The sequence below is a fragment of the Palaemon carinicauda genome, chromosome 16 (genome assembly GCF_036898095.1).
Source record: "Palaemon carinicauda isolate YSFRI2023 chromosome 16, ASM3689809v2, whole genome shotgun sequence".
NCBI classification, from domain to species: domain Eukaryota; kingdom Metazoa; phylum Arthropoda; class Malacostraca; order Decapoda; family Palaemonidae; genus Palaemon; species Palaemon carinicauda.
Genome location: NC_090740.1, coordinates 133,907,082 through 133,924,641, shown reverse-complemented (window position 1 = coordinate 133,924,641; position 17,560 = coordinate 133,907,082).

The window sequence follows — 17,560 nt, the reverse complement described above, 5'->3', positions numbered from 1 at the left end:
GCTTGGCAATACGGTCCAGATGCATTGAAAGGTTGGGAGAATGTTTCCTACTTATATATATATATATATATATATATATATATATATATATATATATATATATATATATATATATATATATATATATATATATATATTTTTTTTTTTTTTTTTTGAACATTATCACCACTTCTGACTAAAAATGTTCCGTAAAGAATAAGTGAAAGAATCGTAATTCCTAGTATCTGTCTTTATGAGTTTTTATTGCTGTTGAGATACGCAATTAACCTCTCCAGTCTTATCACAGTAAAGATACGAAAATGACAAGTGTCACTGGAAGTTTTTACAAGCCACCCACACATGATGATATCAAGTTTCATATAGGTGTTAAATTTTCGATAAAGTTAGATAAGATAATCTTTTGACGCTTATCAATTGTTCTTCTCAACGGCTTTTATTCTCAGTTTAGGTGAAGGTGCAAGTGCGGTGTATCGGTTAAATTGGTGGCTCAGGGAGTTATTCAAGTGAAGAAAGACTTAACGCTTTCATTCATCTTATTTTTCTTTGATTTCTCATAGTTGATTAGGGTAGGTTAACGTTTGTGTCTTTGGTCACAGTGCATTCTGATTCAAATGTAAAGATGATCCCAGGCTATGCCAAATTGTGTGTGTATGTTTTGTTTCTGACTACTAACTGAAAGTGAAGGTAATTTCAGAGAGAGAGAGAGAGAGAGAGAGAGAGAGAGAGAGAGATACTGCTTTTCATATGCAGCTGTTCTTTAACTCGCCTTCCTCACCCTAGCTTATTTCCCGACGTGTTATCAAATGATATTATGTTTGTTTGAATAATTTGTTCGTAAATTAATAGCTAATTATTAAGGGCATCAGTGTGAAGTCATAATTTTACCTGGTTTTAAGAGCTCAATGTTCTGAATTTTTGAAGTTGGAGAAATTGATAAAACAATAGTATGAGGAACGGTGACAAACTAACTGTATGATATGTACTGTGTGTATATATATATATATATATATATATATATATATATATATATATATATATATATATATATATGTATGATATGCGTATTGCGTATTCATATGTATCAATGTGTATTATATAATATATACATATATATATATATGTATATATATATATATATATATATATATATATATATATATATATATATATATAACTACATGCATATGCATATGTGCGTATATTCATACATACACACATATGTATGTATATATATATATATATATATATATATATATATATATATATATATATATATATATATATATATATATATATATATGTATGCATGTATGTGTACGCACATTTATTTCTGTTTGAGATAACTAAGAAATGGAAGACCATATGGTAATGTGCAACATGAATTAGGGTAATCTAGGTCAGCTTCCATACTTCCAGACTTGAGCTATCAGAGTTTAGGGTAGATTGATATTTTAAGTCAGCATAAGTTATGGTATGTAGGATACTGTAGGTTAACATTATCAGATAGATAGATCATATCTATGCTACACTATGTTAGCATAAACCTTGGGTGGGCTACGATAGGCTAACCGTGATTACAATAGATATGATACCTGAATTACCATAATTTATGCTTATTTTGGTTAGACTAAAGTAATGGAGTGCCCTAGACTAACCTAGGTTAACTCAACCTTGCCTAACCTAATTTAGCCTTCGGTACTCTAGCCTAGGTCCAGATGAACCTAGATAATGCCTACGTATATGTCTAAGAAATGTTCAGCTTTGTTACCATAGGTTATGGTAGTTTAACGTAGGATAACTTAGTCTAATGTATCCTTGATAAAATGTGCTAACGATTTCAAGGCAGAAACAGGAAGTAACCCGAAAAAATATAAGTTTATGGATATACATTGTGGTGTAGACAGTAGGTCTATGACCACCATAAATATTATATGTCTACTTCTGCTGAAATCAACAGTAAGCCCGATTTATATGCGAGAGCATGTCATATAGTAAGTGAAATAGAAAAAACACTCTATTTCTCAAGCTTTTTACTTCTTATCTATTGCCGAAACAGCCGTAATTTATCATCCCCCTTATTAAGTCATATAATCAAATATATGTAATTTAGATAGAGATCTATGCCTTCTGATCAGGTCTGTTCCCCCTCTCTTTGCATGATTAGAGGGAATGATTATTTGATTGACGAGCTTATCAAGTTTCCGTGTCAATAACAAGGTTCACCAAGGCTGGTAAGTTTGGAAAGGGGAAGTTAAAAATGGCTTCCAAAGATCAGTTACTGTACCTTACTGAAATGGTATCATTATTTTGAAAACTTTTATAGATTGGTTTCTGTCATTATTTTATAATGTTGAAAGATTGATTTCTATGTGTTTATATATATATATATATATATATATATATATATATATATATATATATATATATATATATATATACATTTATATATGTATATATATATACATTTATATATGTATATATATATATACATTCATATATATATATATATATATATATATATATATATATATATATATATATATATATTTATACACATACATACATACACATATATACATACATACATCCACACACATATATATATATATATGTATGTATATATATATATATATATGTATATATATATATATATATATATATATATATATATATATATATATATATATATATATATATATATATATATATATATACTGTATGTGTATGTGTATAATATAAATACAGTATATTGTATAGGTATGTAGATAATGCATACAAATATATGCCTCCCCTTTCTGTTATTCTTAATTTTTGTCTATTATCTGTCATTTTCTTCCTTATCCCACATTTTGTTTGAATATCCTCTACTTTAGTTTGCTATTGTATTCTTGTTGCTCCTTTCTATTATTTGGTATTAATCCCATTATTATTCTTTCCAAAGGTCTTTGAGCTTTAACCAGCTAATGTTCTAATGATCTAGTTAGCCTACAAATCTGTGATGCATAAGTTTATGCTGGAAGCATGATCCGACTAAATAATTCTCTTTTTAGAGAAAGTGGCATTTTACATTGCATAATCTTATGTTTATTAATAGCACTCCATCCTATGCTTATCCTTCTTTTAATTTCGTTCTCTTGGCCTTGGGAAACACTTAACTGTTTGATTAAAGTGAGGATATTCATTAACAATATCTAGAGGTTTGTTCATAATCTTTATTTGTTGTCTCTCTGGATTTTCAATGAGCATTAGTTTACTCATATTAATTTTCTGTCCTACATTTCTGCTTTCTCGGTTCAAATCTTCTATCATAGTTGTTCCTAATAAATGATAATTCCTACAATTTCGTAATCTAAATTCTTATAAACTACTTCCAGGCATTCTGTGAATAATTTAAGGGAGATATGATCTCCCTGTTGACATCCCTTTTCAGTTGGAATTTTCTGACTATCATCATGTTTTAGGATTGCTCTACTTCCCGTACAGATAATTTCTAGTGTTCTAGCTAACACGAGATTCATATTTTCCATGTCTTTGAAGTGTTTTCAGTACTACTGAAGATTTGACAAAATCAAAAGCTTTCTCATAAGGTATCAAAATCAACTTCTAAATGCTGCCTGCTCCCTTGGTTGTTTAATGTTTAGCTGCCGTTCTTCTATTTGGCCTAATATGTCTTTATAAATATTTCATATTTTATTGCGTGATGGGTGTTTCTCACTTTTGGTGAATTAGTATAATAATAGTTTCTCCAAACTATAGGATTATAGGAGACATTTTTTGTAAAGTTCAGCGAGTTTTACTACTATGAAATATTTTCCAGTTATCAATACACAAATTGTTAAGCCATCTTATCTTGCTGGTTTGTGTCTTTTCATGCATTTTAGTGCTTCCTTTACTTCTCCTACTGTTACTTTTGGTACCGGCTCAGGTGTTTCATTATTTCTATTGGCAGTTATTTTTTAAATCACAATTGTACAGCTTTAATAGAAATCCTCTGTAATTTTTATCGCTATCTTTTTTCTTGATAATATTTTTGTTTTCACCGTTTAAAGCAAGTATCTGTTGCCGACCTGTCTCAAGTCTTCTTTTAATAAATTCGTGTTTAGTGTTTCCTCAATTTTGATCTGATATATATATATATATATATATATATATATATATATATATATATATATATATATATATATATATATGTATATATATATGTATATGGATATATATGTATGTATATGTGTGTGTATTTATATAAACATATGACTTCCTTTTTTTTAGTCATGCCATTATCTTTAATTTACTCTATAGGTTACAAATTTTCCATAAGATCTGCGATAAATGTCACAAACGGATAGACGAAGGAAACGGGCGAACAAATAGTTCTTTTGCCACCTCGCCCATTGTATAATCTAATTTAGGTCAGATTTAGGCCTAATTAGGTTAGTTTCGTTAGGTTAGGATACTGGTGAGTCAACCTTAGTTTTAGCTGTATCACTGTAATATTTGGCACTTATCCAAAAAGAAGGGTTAGTTCCTTCAAAGAATACATCATTATGTATTAAATGTCCATTGCTCATACGTTACTGATAGATATCTTAATCTTTTCGGGATTTTATACGATGATACTATTTTTTTTTTAAGTAAAAATACAATTAAGAATTCCGGCCATACAGTTATACAATTTTCATGGACTGAAATATTAACTATTCATGTGAAGTGAAACTTTCAAGCTAAAATTGGACATATTTCTCCCCTGTATTTTCGCCTTCTTTGGTGTTTGTGATGCCATGACAAGCTGCGGAAACTCCGTAATGTCATGTTCGTAATTGATGCGTTTAGACAATTTTCTAATATTTATTCGTCTTTTGAATATGTTGAAAATGAAGATTATTTTTATAGATGGAAACAATCATTCCATAGTTAAAGGAATAAATAGAACAAAATATATAAAAAGAAAAATTATATCGGCAGGATTCTGATAGATAATTTCAGCAAGATTGCAGAGTCTACGTAAATCATAATTGACAGAGGCGACAGCGTTACTGCTATGTCGCTGACATGGAAGGAACGTTGAGTCACCTGTATCATTTCTATTTGCAGACGTATTTGATTTGGAGTCGAGATAATGTCATAATTTCCACCTAATTAACAAACTCTGGTGGTCTAGAGCTATATTCTCTGCCATGAATTAGTATCTTCACTACTTCTCATGTTTTCTTGTGGCACATATCTGTTGCTTTGTAATGCATAGGGCTGGTTGCTTCAACATTCAGATATTTATTTACTTATATCTGGCGGAGGAGTTATTGATATACACTATAAATTTTACTGTATGTATTTTAATTTAAAAGACTTTGGTGTATATGTAAGTAATTTTTTTAAATGAAGTCGAGGGAAAACGAAAATACGTATTTTTAGCAATGGCTGGCCGTTTCATATTTTGATTTAAAAAGAATAGATGTCATATTTTGTGTTAAAAAGAATAGATGTCATATTTTGTGTTAAAAAGAATAAATGATTTAGTAAGCAGAAATCAATCGATTTACTGTGTGTTGACCAAAGCTCACGATCTGTGTTAAAGCAGAAGTAGGTGTTTTATTTCTACCGGACACCTTTGATAGAAGATTAACGAGATTTAAGTGTGAAGGCTAACAATTTTACTCAACGGTATGTCAAATGAATTCAGCTCTATGGTTGAATGATGTATTTTGAAGCCTATTATTATGTTTATATTTTGATCTTTGAGAGTAAATATAAACTGCAGTTTCATATCCTGTTTTATATTCATTTATACATAATGCTGTAGTACCTTTCTTTATCCTCCATATATATAACGACCATGTATGACATTTGGTAGCTCTTCCTTAATCCTTTTCGCCTAGTCTTTTAGAAAGTAAACAATTAGGTTTTTCGTTTATTAGAATTAGTAACCAACCTTCTTAATATCTAGTTTAAGTCATTATTATTATTATTATTATTATTATTATTATTATTATTATTATTATTATTATTATTATTAGCTACGATACAACCCTAGTTGGAAAAACAAGAAGCTATAAGCTCAAGGGCTCCAACAGGGAAAAGTTGCCTAGTGAGGAAAGGAAAGCAAGGAAAGAGATAGACAAGAGAAATAATGAAAAATTAAAACATTTCAAGAACAGTAACAACTTTAAAATAAAAACTTTCATATATATAGACTATAAAAACTTGAAAAAAAAAAACAAGAGGAAGAGATATCAGGTGGAATAGTGTGCCCGAGTGTACCCTAAAGCACAGGAGATCTACCCCAAGACAGTCGAAGACCATGGTACTGATGCTATGGCACTACCCAAGAATAGATAACAAGGGTTCCTTCTCTTAGAAGAGCTGCTTATCATAACTAAAGTGTCGCTTCTATCCTTACGAAGAGGAAAGTAGCTACTGAACAATTCCAATTATGAAAATGTATTATCTTTTTTTCTTTTTTCGTTGTCTCCAAATATTGAAAAATCATATGAAGACTAATTGTTCATAATCCAGTACACTGTAATTCTGACTGTCGGCTGTATCATCCTACCAAAAATATCTATAGTAACTTTTAAATTCCTTTTCCAATCCGTTTTGGTCTCCTTTCCTTTGCAGCCTTACTGTTACGACCTCTTAATTAGTTTCTCACATTTCTTTCAATATTTTTCCCCCTGTAGCTCCTCCGTTCCTTCACAATTTTCTAATAATGTTTCCTGGTAGAGCTTTACCCATTGTCCTCTACAGTGTCATTACTCCTTCCTCCAATTTCCTCAACGACATCTCACGTGTCCTCAGGCGACGACGTCGTCTTCATCACCGCCGATTTATATCTTCCTTTTGTTTGTTGGTTTCAAGGACCGAATCTCGGGTTGAGAGACTCGGGGTCTTCATTAAAGGGAAAGGTCTGATTGCAATACTTCTTTAAGATACATTTCCAAAAAGGAGAATTTCTTTAGGTCTCTTTGGGCTAATAATGATATAGGCATATATTATTCCTCGGGATATAATTGAGGGGTTTTATAACATGCTGAATCTCCATTTGTAATTTTCCAAGGGAAATTTTAGTGTTTGTATTAGGATTTGTTTTGGAAAGGTGATATGATTTATCACTTAAAAAAAATAATGTAAAGGTGATATTGCACTTCAATTACAGGAATTCATGTATGGATATAAATAGCCATCCATTAATTTGGGATGGATCAATACCACTTTTACCTTTAAAATTATGTAGGTTACTTTTAGTAATAAATCCTAAACTCAACAGGATTAAATACATCAGCGTCAGAATCCACTTTCATCCCTCTTTACAGCCGAGCGTTCTAAACGTAATTCTATCAGGTAATTCTATCGGGTCATAGGTTTGCGGGTTTGGCCAAGCAGAAATATTTATCATTTAAGGAATTTCCCCATGGGTTTTAGATCTCATGACGGAGCAAATTCAATAATAAAGGGTATTTGTGACTGTGTGAAAAAAACTGGAAAACACGAATGTTGAAGATAAAATGATATAGGCCTATGTATATATATATATATATATATATATATATATATATATATATATATATATATATATATATATATATATATATATACTGTATATGTGTGTGTGTGTGTACAGTGTGAATATATATACCAACAGCAACAACAAATGCTGCTTATTTTATTCTTGTATATGTTTGTGTGTGTATATATATGTATATATATATATATATATATATATATATATATATATATATATATATATATAAATATATATTTATATATATGTATATATATATTTATATATATATGTATATATATATATATATTATTATTATTATTATTATTATTTTTAGCCAACCTACAACCCTAGTTGAAAAAGCAAGATGTTATAAACCCAAGGGCTCCAACGGGAAAATATAGCCTAGTGAAGAAAGGAAACAAAAAATAAATAAACGGTATAAGAAGTAATGCAAAATGGAAATATAAGTTTTTAAAAAAAACATTAACAGCGTTAAAACATATTTCATATATAAAGACGCATGTCAGCCTGTTCAACATAAAAACATTTAATGCAAGTTTGAACTTTTGAAGTTCTACTAATTCATCTAGCCGATTAGGAAGATCATTATATATATTAAATATACATATATTTATTTATATATATATATATATATATGCGTGTATATATTACAATATATATTTATATACTTACATATGTATTATATATATTATGTATATAAATTATATACACCTATATATATTATACATAAATTATATATATGTATATATATATATATATACATATATATACATGTATGTTATATATATATATATATATATATATATATATATATATATATATATATATATATATATATATATATGTAAATATATGATATATAACATGATATATATATGTATTATATATAAACAAATATGTATATATATATATATATATATATATATATATATATATATATATATATATATATATATTTCTCTGCCTCTTATTTACGTACTGTTTATTTTAGTTTTGTTTCATTCTGGTCTGACATTCTGAAAACATTCCTAGTTTTATTTTTTTCCTTTGATATAGGGGTCGACTGAAAGGAAATTCCCTTTAACAATATTTTGAAAACATTTTACTGTCATTGAAATGAAAAATGTTTGTTTACAATATTGTTTATTTGCCATCGCCGGATTTGCCATTGTGTTTTCATTGCGTTAATGAATAACTAGATATGATGTTAGTAGCGTTTTCAAAAAAAGCCAATTTTTGCTACTATGGTAATATTCTTAAATTTCAAATCGACAAAATTGATTTATTTATTAGAGTAAAATCTTATACATATACTGTATATGAATGTATGTATATATATATATATATATATATATATATATATATATATATATATATATATATATATATATATATATATATATGTATATATATATATATATGTATTATATATTATTACTATTATTATTTTTGTTTTTATTAATAATAATAATAATTCAGGCTAATCTATATCCTTAGTTGGAAAAGCAAGGTGCTATAAGACCAAGGACCTTTACGGGAAAATAGCCCAGCGAGGAAAGGAAACAAGTCAATAAATAAAATATAAAGTATTTTAAGAATAGTAATAACATTAAATTGGATCTTTCATATATAAACCATGAAAACTTCAAAAAACAAAATAAGAGAAATAAAATATAATATTATGCCCTAGTGTACTGTACCGCACAAGTTCCATACACACTTGTACATTGTAATGGTACTTTTTTTTTATTGTATATTTTGCTCAACACCGCACTTAACAAAACATGTTTCAGCCTAGCTTTTCAGAAATTGATGTTTGAATTTTTTTTACCTTCTTTCACTGAAAGTCTTGTATATAAGCCCACTGTCCGCTGAGATACAGTTAGTTGCATTCACCTCGTCTCATTTACAACTTAACTGCCCACTCGCAAATTGGTGACCTGCAGAGTGACCTTTTCGTCTCGTTTGCCTCCTGTCTGCTGTTTGAAAATGTCGCCCACAGAACCTTCCTTTTCGGCACACACCGCTTCAATGAGACTGCCCCCTGTTTCCTGCGGAGAAGTGTTCGTCGGGTTTCAGCATGCTGAAGTCCATTTTTGCATCAAGGCCGTGACTTACTTAAGCACCAAAGCAGATTATTATCTCCTGGGTGGTGTATGGGGATTCCCAGGAGATTCACTAATGATCTCCGCAATTGAGAGGTGAAAGTGGTACCCTTATCAGAAGTAATATGCTCAAGAATGCCAAATTTCACTATCCATCCTGAGAGTAAGGCGGATATACACGAGATGAACTTTGCAGTTTCCATGGAAATTTCTTCAGGCCAAGGAGTGGAGCAGTCGATGACTGTAAATGGGTAACAATGTCCTTATGATGTGGGTAGGGGCCCAACTACATTGACATGAATGTGGGAAAATTGACGCCGAGGTCGAGGAAAGATGCCCACTCCTGAATACATGTGTCGATATACTTTTGAAGTTTGGCATGAAGTGCAGGTGCGGGCCCAATCCTTAGAAACCTTGGTAATGCCTTGCAAAATGAACTTTGTCTTCAGAATATGTTCAGTAGATTGGCGTGAGGTATGTGAATGGCCATAAATGAAGTCCTTCCCAAGTAGGGATGTGCAGGAAACGGTGATAATAGTTGATCATATCTAAGAATTCTTACAGGGCTTTGACGTTTGAGGGTATATAGAAGTTCTGAACAGCTGGTATATTCTCAAGAAGGGGGAAAACTCCTTCAAGAGTGATGTGGTGCCCTAAGAACAATACTTCGTTGTCGCCAAAGGTACTCTTGTCGTACCGGACTACAAAGCCATTCTGCTGTAGGCAGTTGAGCATGATTCGTAGGTGATGGAGGTTTTCCTCTATAGATGAAGAGAACATAAATATGTCGGCTATGTAACATACGCAGAAGGGAAGGTCCCCTAAGATGCCGTTCATGAGAGGTTGAAAAGTGGTCCTAGCATTATGAAGGCCAAAACAGAAGTAATTGAAGCTGTATGTACCGAAGGGTATGGTGATTGCAGTTAGGGGATGTCATCTGGGTTCGTGGTCACTTGATAATACCCCTCAGAAGGTCGAACGTGGAGAAAACCTTCTCTTTGTGCAAGTACGAGGACATGTCGGCGATGTTTTAGAGGGGGTAGTCATCCGGTTATGTCTGCATGTTCAGGCGCCTGTCATACCCGCACGGACACAGAAGGCTATCTTTTTTCAGGAACATGTGTAAGGGTGATGACCTTGGGCTTGAGGCCTTTTGGCAAAGGTCCATTTCTTTCATTTCGACAAACATTTTTTTAGCGGCTGCCAAACGATCCAGGGCCAAACGTCTGAATCTGGCAAACACTGGGTGTCCGTCATCTTGATACGGTGATAAATACCATGTTTAGTGGGACCCGTTGGCGTTCAACAAAGTTCGGGACAGGAAACTTCTGTGTACAACGTGATGAGGTGGGCATAGGCATCCCTGGCTGTGCTGATGTAGAGAGCGATGTTGAAGGTGCCTGGTTAGAGAGGTGTCGAGAAGCATGAATCTTAGTTGACTAACCAATGGTGAGTGATACCTACCAGATTTTGGAAATGTGAGAGGAAGTCTGCTTCGAGGATTGGCAGTGTGATGTCAGCCACAAGAAACTTCCAATTATATTTTCCGCTTCCAAACGATAATTTGAGGGTTTGATAACCGTAGGTAGGTATCGCAGATCCTTTGGTAGCTACGAGGCAGATGTTGGCAGATTTAGATGGACTACGTCGTGTCCTGGAGAGTGGCCTTGGCAGAAGAGAATGGTAAGCACCAAAAGTTGCATTCCCGTACCTGCATCATGTAAAAAGAAAAGATTAATGATGGGAGGCCACCGCCGCAAGCGATGGCCTACTTGACAACCAACCATTCACATATTTCTTCACAGCAGCCCCAATTGTAGGGTGGTAGTTGCATAACTGTGGCTGATGGGCATCAGGAAGTGGCTGTAGAGGTTATTGGTTTGGGTATGAGCGAGTGGTTTGTGGTGGGCTGTTTTGTCACTGCTCTGGCACGTCATAGGGTTGGCATCTTTGTCCTACTGCCTTTAAGTCAGCTTCTGTCAATGTTGAATTAACTGATCACTGATCACTTTTACAGGAGTCGAGGCATTGATGGAGCACTAGAAGGTAGTGAAGTGGTTGTCCATAATGGCGTCGACTTAGTTCATCAGGTCCTTCATGGGAAAAATATCGGCATTGGGGATGGCAGCGCTTACAGGTTCGGGTAGGCGTTGTACTCAAACGGCACGAAGTAGATTCACTTTATGAGGAGAGCCATCTGTGTCAAGTTGCATATGAGAGTGATACTGCTCATTTCCCTGAGGACGAGTGAATCCTTTTGGTTCCCCAAAGGTTGTTGATAGCTGTAAAAGTTTGGCTATGCAATCGGGTGGCGATGGCGAGTCCTGCTCCAGGAGGTAAGATTTGAGAGCGTCATACGTTATTTTTGTGTCCCCTTGCTTGCACAGCCAATCGCAGATTTCACGGAAAGTCTCTTCGGGATCACCACAAGAACATAATTTGCTTTAGTGCTTGACTGAGTCACACCCTTGATGCAAAACTGGACTTCAACGGTAGAATCAGGCGAACGCTTCAACACTGGCGAAGGACCTAGTTTCAGGAGTGTGGCATTTATAGTAGAGTCAGTGTCTGAGGGCGGCATCATCAAACAGTAAGACAGTATTGCGGGGGAAGGTGGGAAGGAGCTGGACACTCCATTGGTGCACCAGTTAGGTAATAACTGAGAAGCAGGGGGAATGCAACTAACTTTATTTCAACAGAGCATGAGTTTTATATATAACCCCTTCCAAGGAAGAATGGCAAAAATATTCAAACAAAATGATGCAAGAACATACAGTGCTAGGAGAAAGCTATAGCAATAATATATACTGTATATATATATATATATATATATATATATATATATATATATATATATATATATATATATATATATATATATATATATATAATATATTTATATATACAGTATATATATACACATTATATATATATATATTATATATAATATATATATATATATATATATATATATATATATATATATATATATATATATATATATATACGTATATATATGCACTCATATATTTATATATGTGTATATATATATATATATATATATATATATATATATATATATATATATATATATATATATATATATATATATATATATATATATATATATGTACATATATGTATATATGTATATATATGTATATGCATGTATATATATGTATATATATACATAGAGTATATATATATGTGTATATATGTATATGTATATGTATATATATGTATATATACATGTATATGCATGTATATATATATATATGTATATATATACATAGGGTATATATATGTGTGCATATATGTATATGTATATGTATATATATGTATATATATATATATATATATATATATATATATATATATATATATATATATATATATGTATATATATATGTAACAAATACCGTTACAGTGTAAGAGCGTTTGTGATTCACGTGCAGTGCAATACTGAATACTAAAATTTAGAAAAAATTACAATAAGAGTAAATTCTTAAGTATAGTCCAATTGTATTGATAGTTTGACTTGATTAGGTCTGACTCATTTATAGTTGTCACTTTACGCTGTTGTGTAATTCTTTTTTTTTTTTTTTTCATGCTGATATCTAGATTCTGAACAGAGTGGCCTTGACTCTTTGTACAAGGCCAATTAAACTGCCAAACATTATCCAAACTAATAATAAGAAACTACTCATTATCTGACATAGATGATACCTTAATTTTCTCGAAATACTAATATATTGGTAGAATGAAGGACTACGAGGAAAGCTCTAAAAAAATTAAAGAAATAAGAGACCAATTGAGAATACAACTCCTAATAACACCAGGTATACATGTATGAGATTGAGCTTTTAGTCCTGAAAGATAGATGCTTTTAATTGCCAGTATAAGTTATTTTTATAGACTAGAGAAAGCATCTTGAATGAATTTCAAGCAACAATTTTAATACTAAAATATATTGACTTCCAGAAAGAACTCCCCCCCCCAAAAAAAAAGAAAAAGAAATAACACAACCCAATATATAAAATAGTACTCCTCATTCCTAAAAAAAATAAAAACATCAATCGTCATGTAATTAACAAAGTATAATGAATTTGTGATGAAACCTTTTTAATACGGTTTATCCCACGATATTCTTTGAAAAATTGGAGTCCACTTTTGGTAGGTCGTCTTCAAGCCATGGCAGCGAGTTGAAGCTGTTACATGAGTATGTGAACTCCCTGTTTTCATAAGGGCTTCCGCTTTATATTGTGTATTTCCTGCAAGTGTAAATTCTAGATGATGCCATCCTATTATATTTGCATTGTTCGTTATATTGTACATAAATTGATTTCCGTAATTGGTTGCTTTTACTTTCTCTCTTCTGATCCATAGCTTTGTAGAATTCTAATGTTCTAACTAGGGTTTCAAATTGTTATATAGTACTGATAATTTTTCATTTTTTTAATCAAAGCTTAGGAATAGTATTTAATATTGTTATTACTAGCCAAGCTGTAACCCTAATAAGAAAAGCGGGGTGTCACAAGTCAAAGGGATCCTACAGGTAATGTAGCCTAGTTCGGAAAGGAAGTGTAGAGGTGCCGAATAAACTATAAATAATAAATAATACAATATTATGAAAAACATTATTGCCATTAAATATGCTAGTAGATAAGTCATATATAAATAGCGAAACTAGACATAAGTCAACCTGATCAACAGGAAAAAAATTGTTATATGTTTGGGCTTTTGAAGTTCCATCAATTATTTAACTACCAGATTAGGAAGTTCAATCCAATATCTGGCCACAGCTGGATTGATACTGTGCAGTATTAAGCCTTATGATGGAGAGAAGCAAGACCGAGATAATTAACTTACATAACTAGTACTAAGTACTGAATGATAGAGTGTAGGAAAGTCTGAAGGCAAAAGATGGACAGAAATATGCAAAAAAACTTTTGCAACATGCTCAAAAGAAAAAAAAAATGACGATGGTTCTATAAATTGATAACCAAATGTGGGTTAAGAAATTTAGTAGACCACAAGTTTTTTCTCTTCTCCAACAAATAAGATTCAGCAGCTGAAAAGTAGAAGATAAAAAGAATATCAAAAATTATGTTAGAATGAAAGAACTATACTTTCTCAGTATTAATCACTAAAAATCTTTAAAGGCTTTTTCAATATGAAGTTTTTGTTCACTTGAAAAAGAAACTGAATACAGTATATGAGTTACTCAACAGTAAAATTTTAATCAAGAATCACACTGTTTTGAGGTTTGGGAAACGTTGCTTTCACGATTTGTATGTTGATTGACATTCTTATTATTAGTGTTATATATATATACATATATATACATACATATATATATATACATATATATATATATATACATATATATATATATATATATATATATATATATATATATATATATATATATATATATATATATATATATATATATATATATATATATATATAGAACAGTTGGGAATGACGGAGAATAATTAGACTGGATTGGTAACAGGAAATTAGCGAACCTATAGTATGCTGATGACATATCCTTATTAGCAAAATGCCCCAGGACTTGCAAAGCGTGCTTACTAAAATGCAAGAAATATCATATAAGGCTGGGCACAAGGTAAATAGAAGAAAGGCAGAGATAATGAGAACGGAATATGCAATGGAAGATGAAATATCATCGGAAGGAGAAAGGATTAATGAGATGGAATCATTTGAATATTTAGGAGTTATGATCTCTAATACAGGGTCTTTAGAATTAGAGTTTAATGAAAGATTGAAAAAGCAAATCACACAATGGCTAGGTTAAGTAAAATTTGGAAATTAAATCTCCTAAAATTACATATAAATATTATGCTAGATATCAGTTTAATGAGATCGGTGTGATGTATGGACATGAATCGTGATGACTATAAAACAATATCTGACATATTTTGTAGATTCGAGAACAAAGACCTCAGAAGAATATTGGGAGTTAAATGGTAGGATAGGATTAGAAATGAAACTATGACAGATTACTCAAGTGCCATATGTAGATGAGATCAGGGTGAGGGGTAGATGGAGATGTTTTGGCCGGGCTCTTCGCACTCCCTTGAGATATTAGTTCACCAAACTTTCAACTGGGCTCCACAAGGTACTATAAAAGTTGCAAGACCCTGGCCTAAATGTCTTTGGACTATGAAGTGGGAAGTAGGAGAGGATGAATGGAAAAGTATTGATATAAAAGCTCAAGATATAAACGACTGGTGAAATTTAACTGAGACCCTTTGCGTCAATATTGGTAGGAATAGATGAAGATGATGAGGACAGACAGTAAGTGAGACCCAAATTAAAGGAAGGATAAGCATGGGATGGAGAGTCTCTAAGTAACAAAATGAGATAAATGCCATTTTCTCTATAAAGAAAAGTGTTTAATTAGATGGCCCTACCAATATTAGCTTAGGCCTTAAAACATAATCTAGCAACAACTCAAAAAGCTATTGAAAATATAATGGTGGGAATAACATTGAGGCAGAAAAGGGCAACATGGAAATGAAAGCAAACTAAAGTGGAGGATATTCAAAGAATATGTAATAAAAGAAAAGAACATGGACAGGACATATAAGAACGACAGATAATAGATGGTCAATATGAATAACAGAATTGGTCCGTAGAAAATTGAAAAAGAAGCAAAGGGAGGAAAGAAAGACAATGAGTTGACGAGCTAAGAAAAGTTACACTTATAGATTGGCATAGAAAGACAATAAACAAACGGGAGGGGATGGACATGTCTAAGACTCTTGCTCTGTATTTACGGCTGATGGTGGGGATGATACATACATACATATATATATATATATATATATATATATATATATATATATATATATATATATATATATATATATATATATATATATATATATATATATATATATATAGGTACATTGGGTTCGAACCCTATTATCTTCAAGTGAAGTGCTACCATGTCTTTCCTCTAAAAAGACTATGGATCGATTCCAATGGAAGGTATAAATTTACATATCAGCATTTTAGAAATGTTTGCTAATTTAATTTGCATAATTATCTGTTTCATAGTTTGATATCCTTATTTTTCTTTGATACCGATTTCCTGGAATGGTTTCATGTTCCTAATTACTATGAATCATGTATATTTATCTTTCCTTTTTATTAGCAGTATGGTCTTGTATTCATTGTGGTTTTCCATTTCATTATTCCCATTGCTAATCCAAGTACCAATATGCAATTTCACCCTTTAGCGATGCCGTGTTCTCCACAAATAGGTTTTACCTTTGGCTGTACGGCTCAAGGGGAATATGTGGCTTTGTGGGCGGGATACGTCCTTCCATCCTAAAGGACCTAATCACATCAAATCCTTCTCGGACGGTCATCCGTTCCACTGAGAATCTATTGCAAAAGGTAGATTTTCATGCAAGCTTAGTCTTCATATTGGAGATGTGTTAATGGAATAGGCTGCAGATGAGAACATACTGTAAATGTTATTTAAAGTTTATTTTTTTGTATGAATATAGATTTATAAACACTTACATACATACACACACATATATGTGTATATATATATATATATATATATATATATATATATATATATATATATATATATATATATATATATATATATATATACACACACATATATATATATATATACACACACACATATATATATATATATATATATATATATATATATATATATATATATATATATATATATATATACACACACACACACATATATATATATATATATATATATATATATATATACACACACACACACACACACACATATATATATATATATATATATATATATATATATATATATATATATATGTATGTATATACATATATATAGATTTCATTAATTATTGAAATTCCATATTTTATTTACAAATAT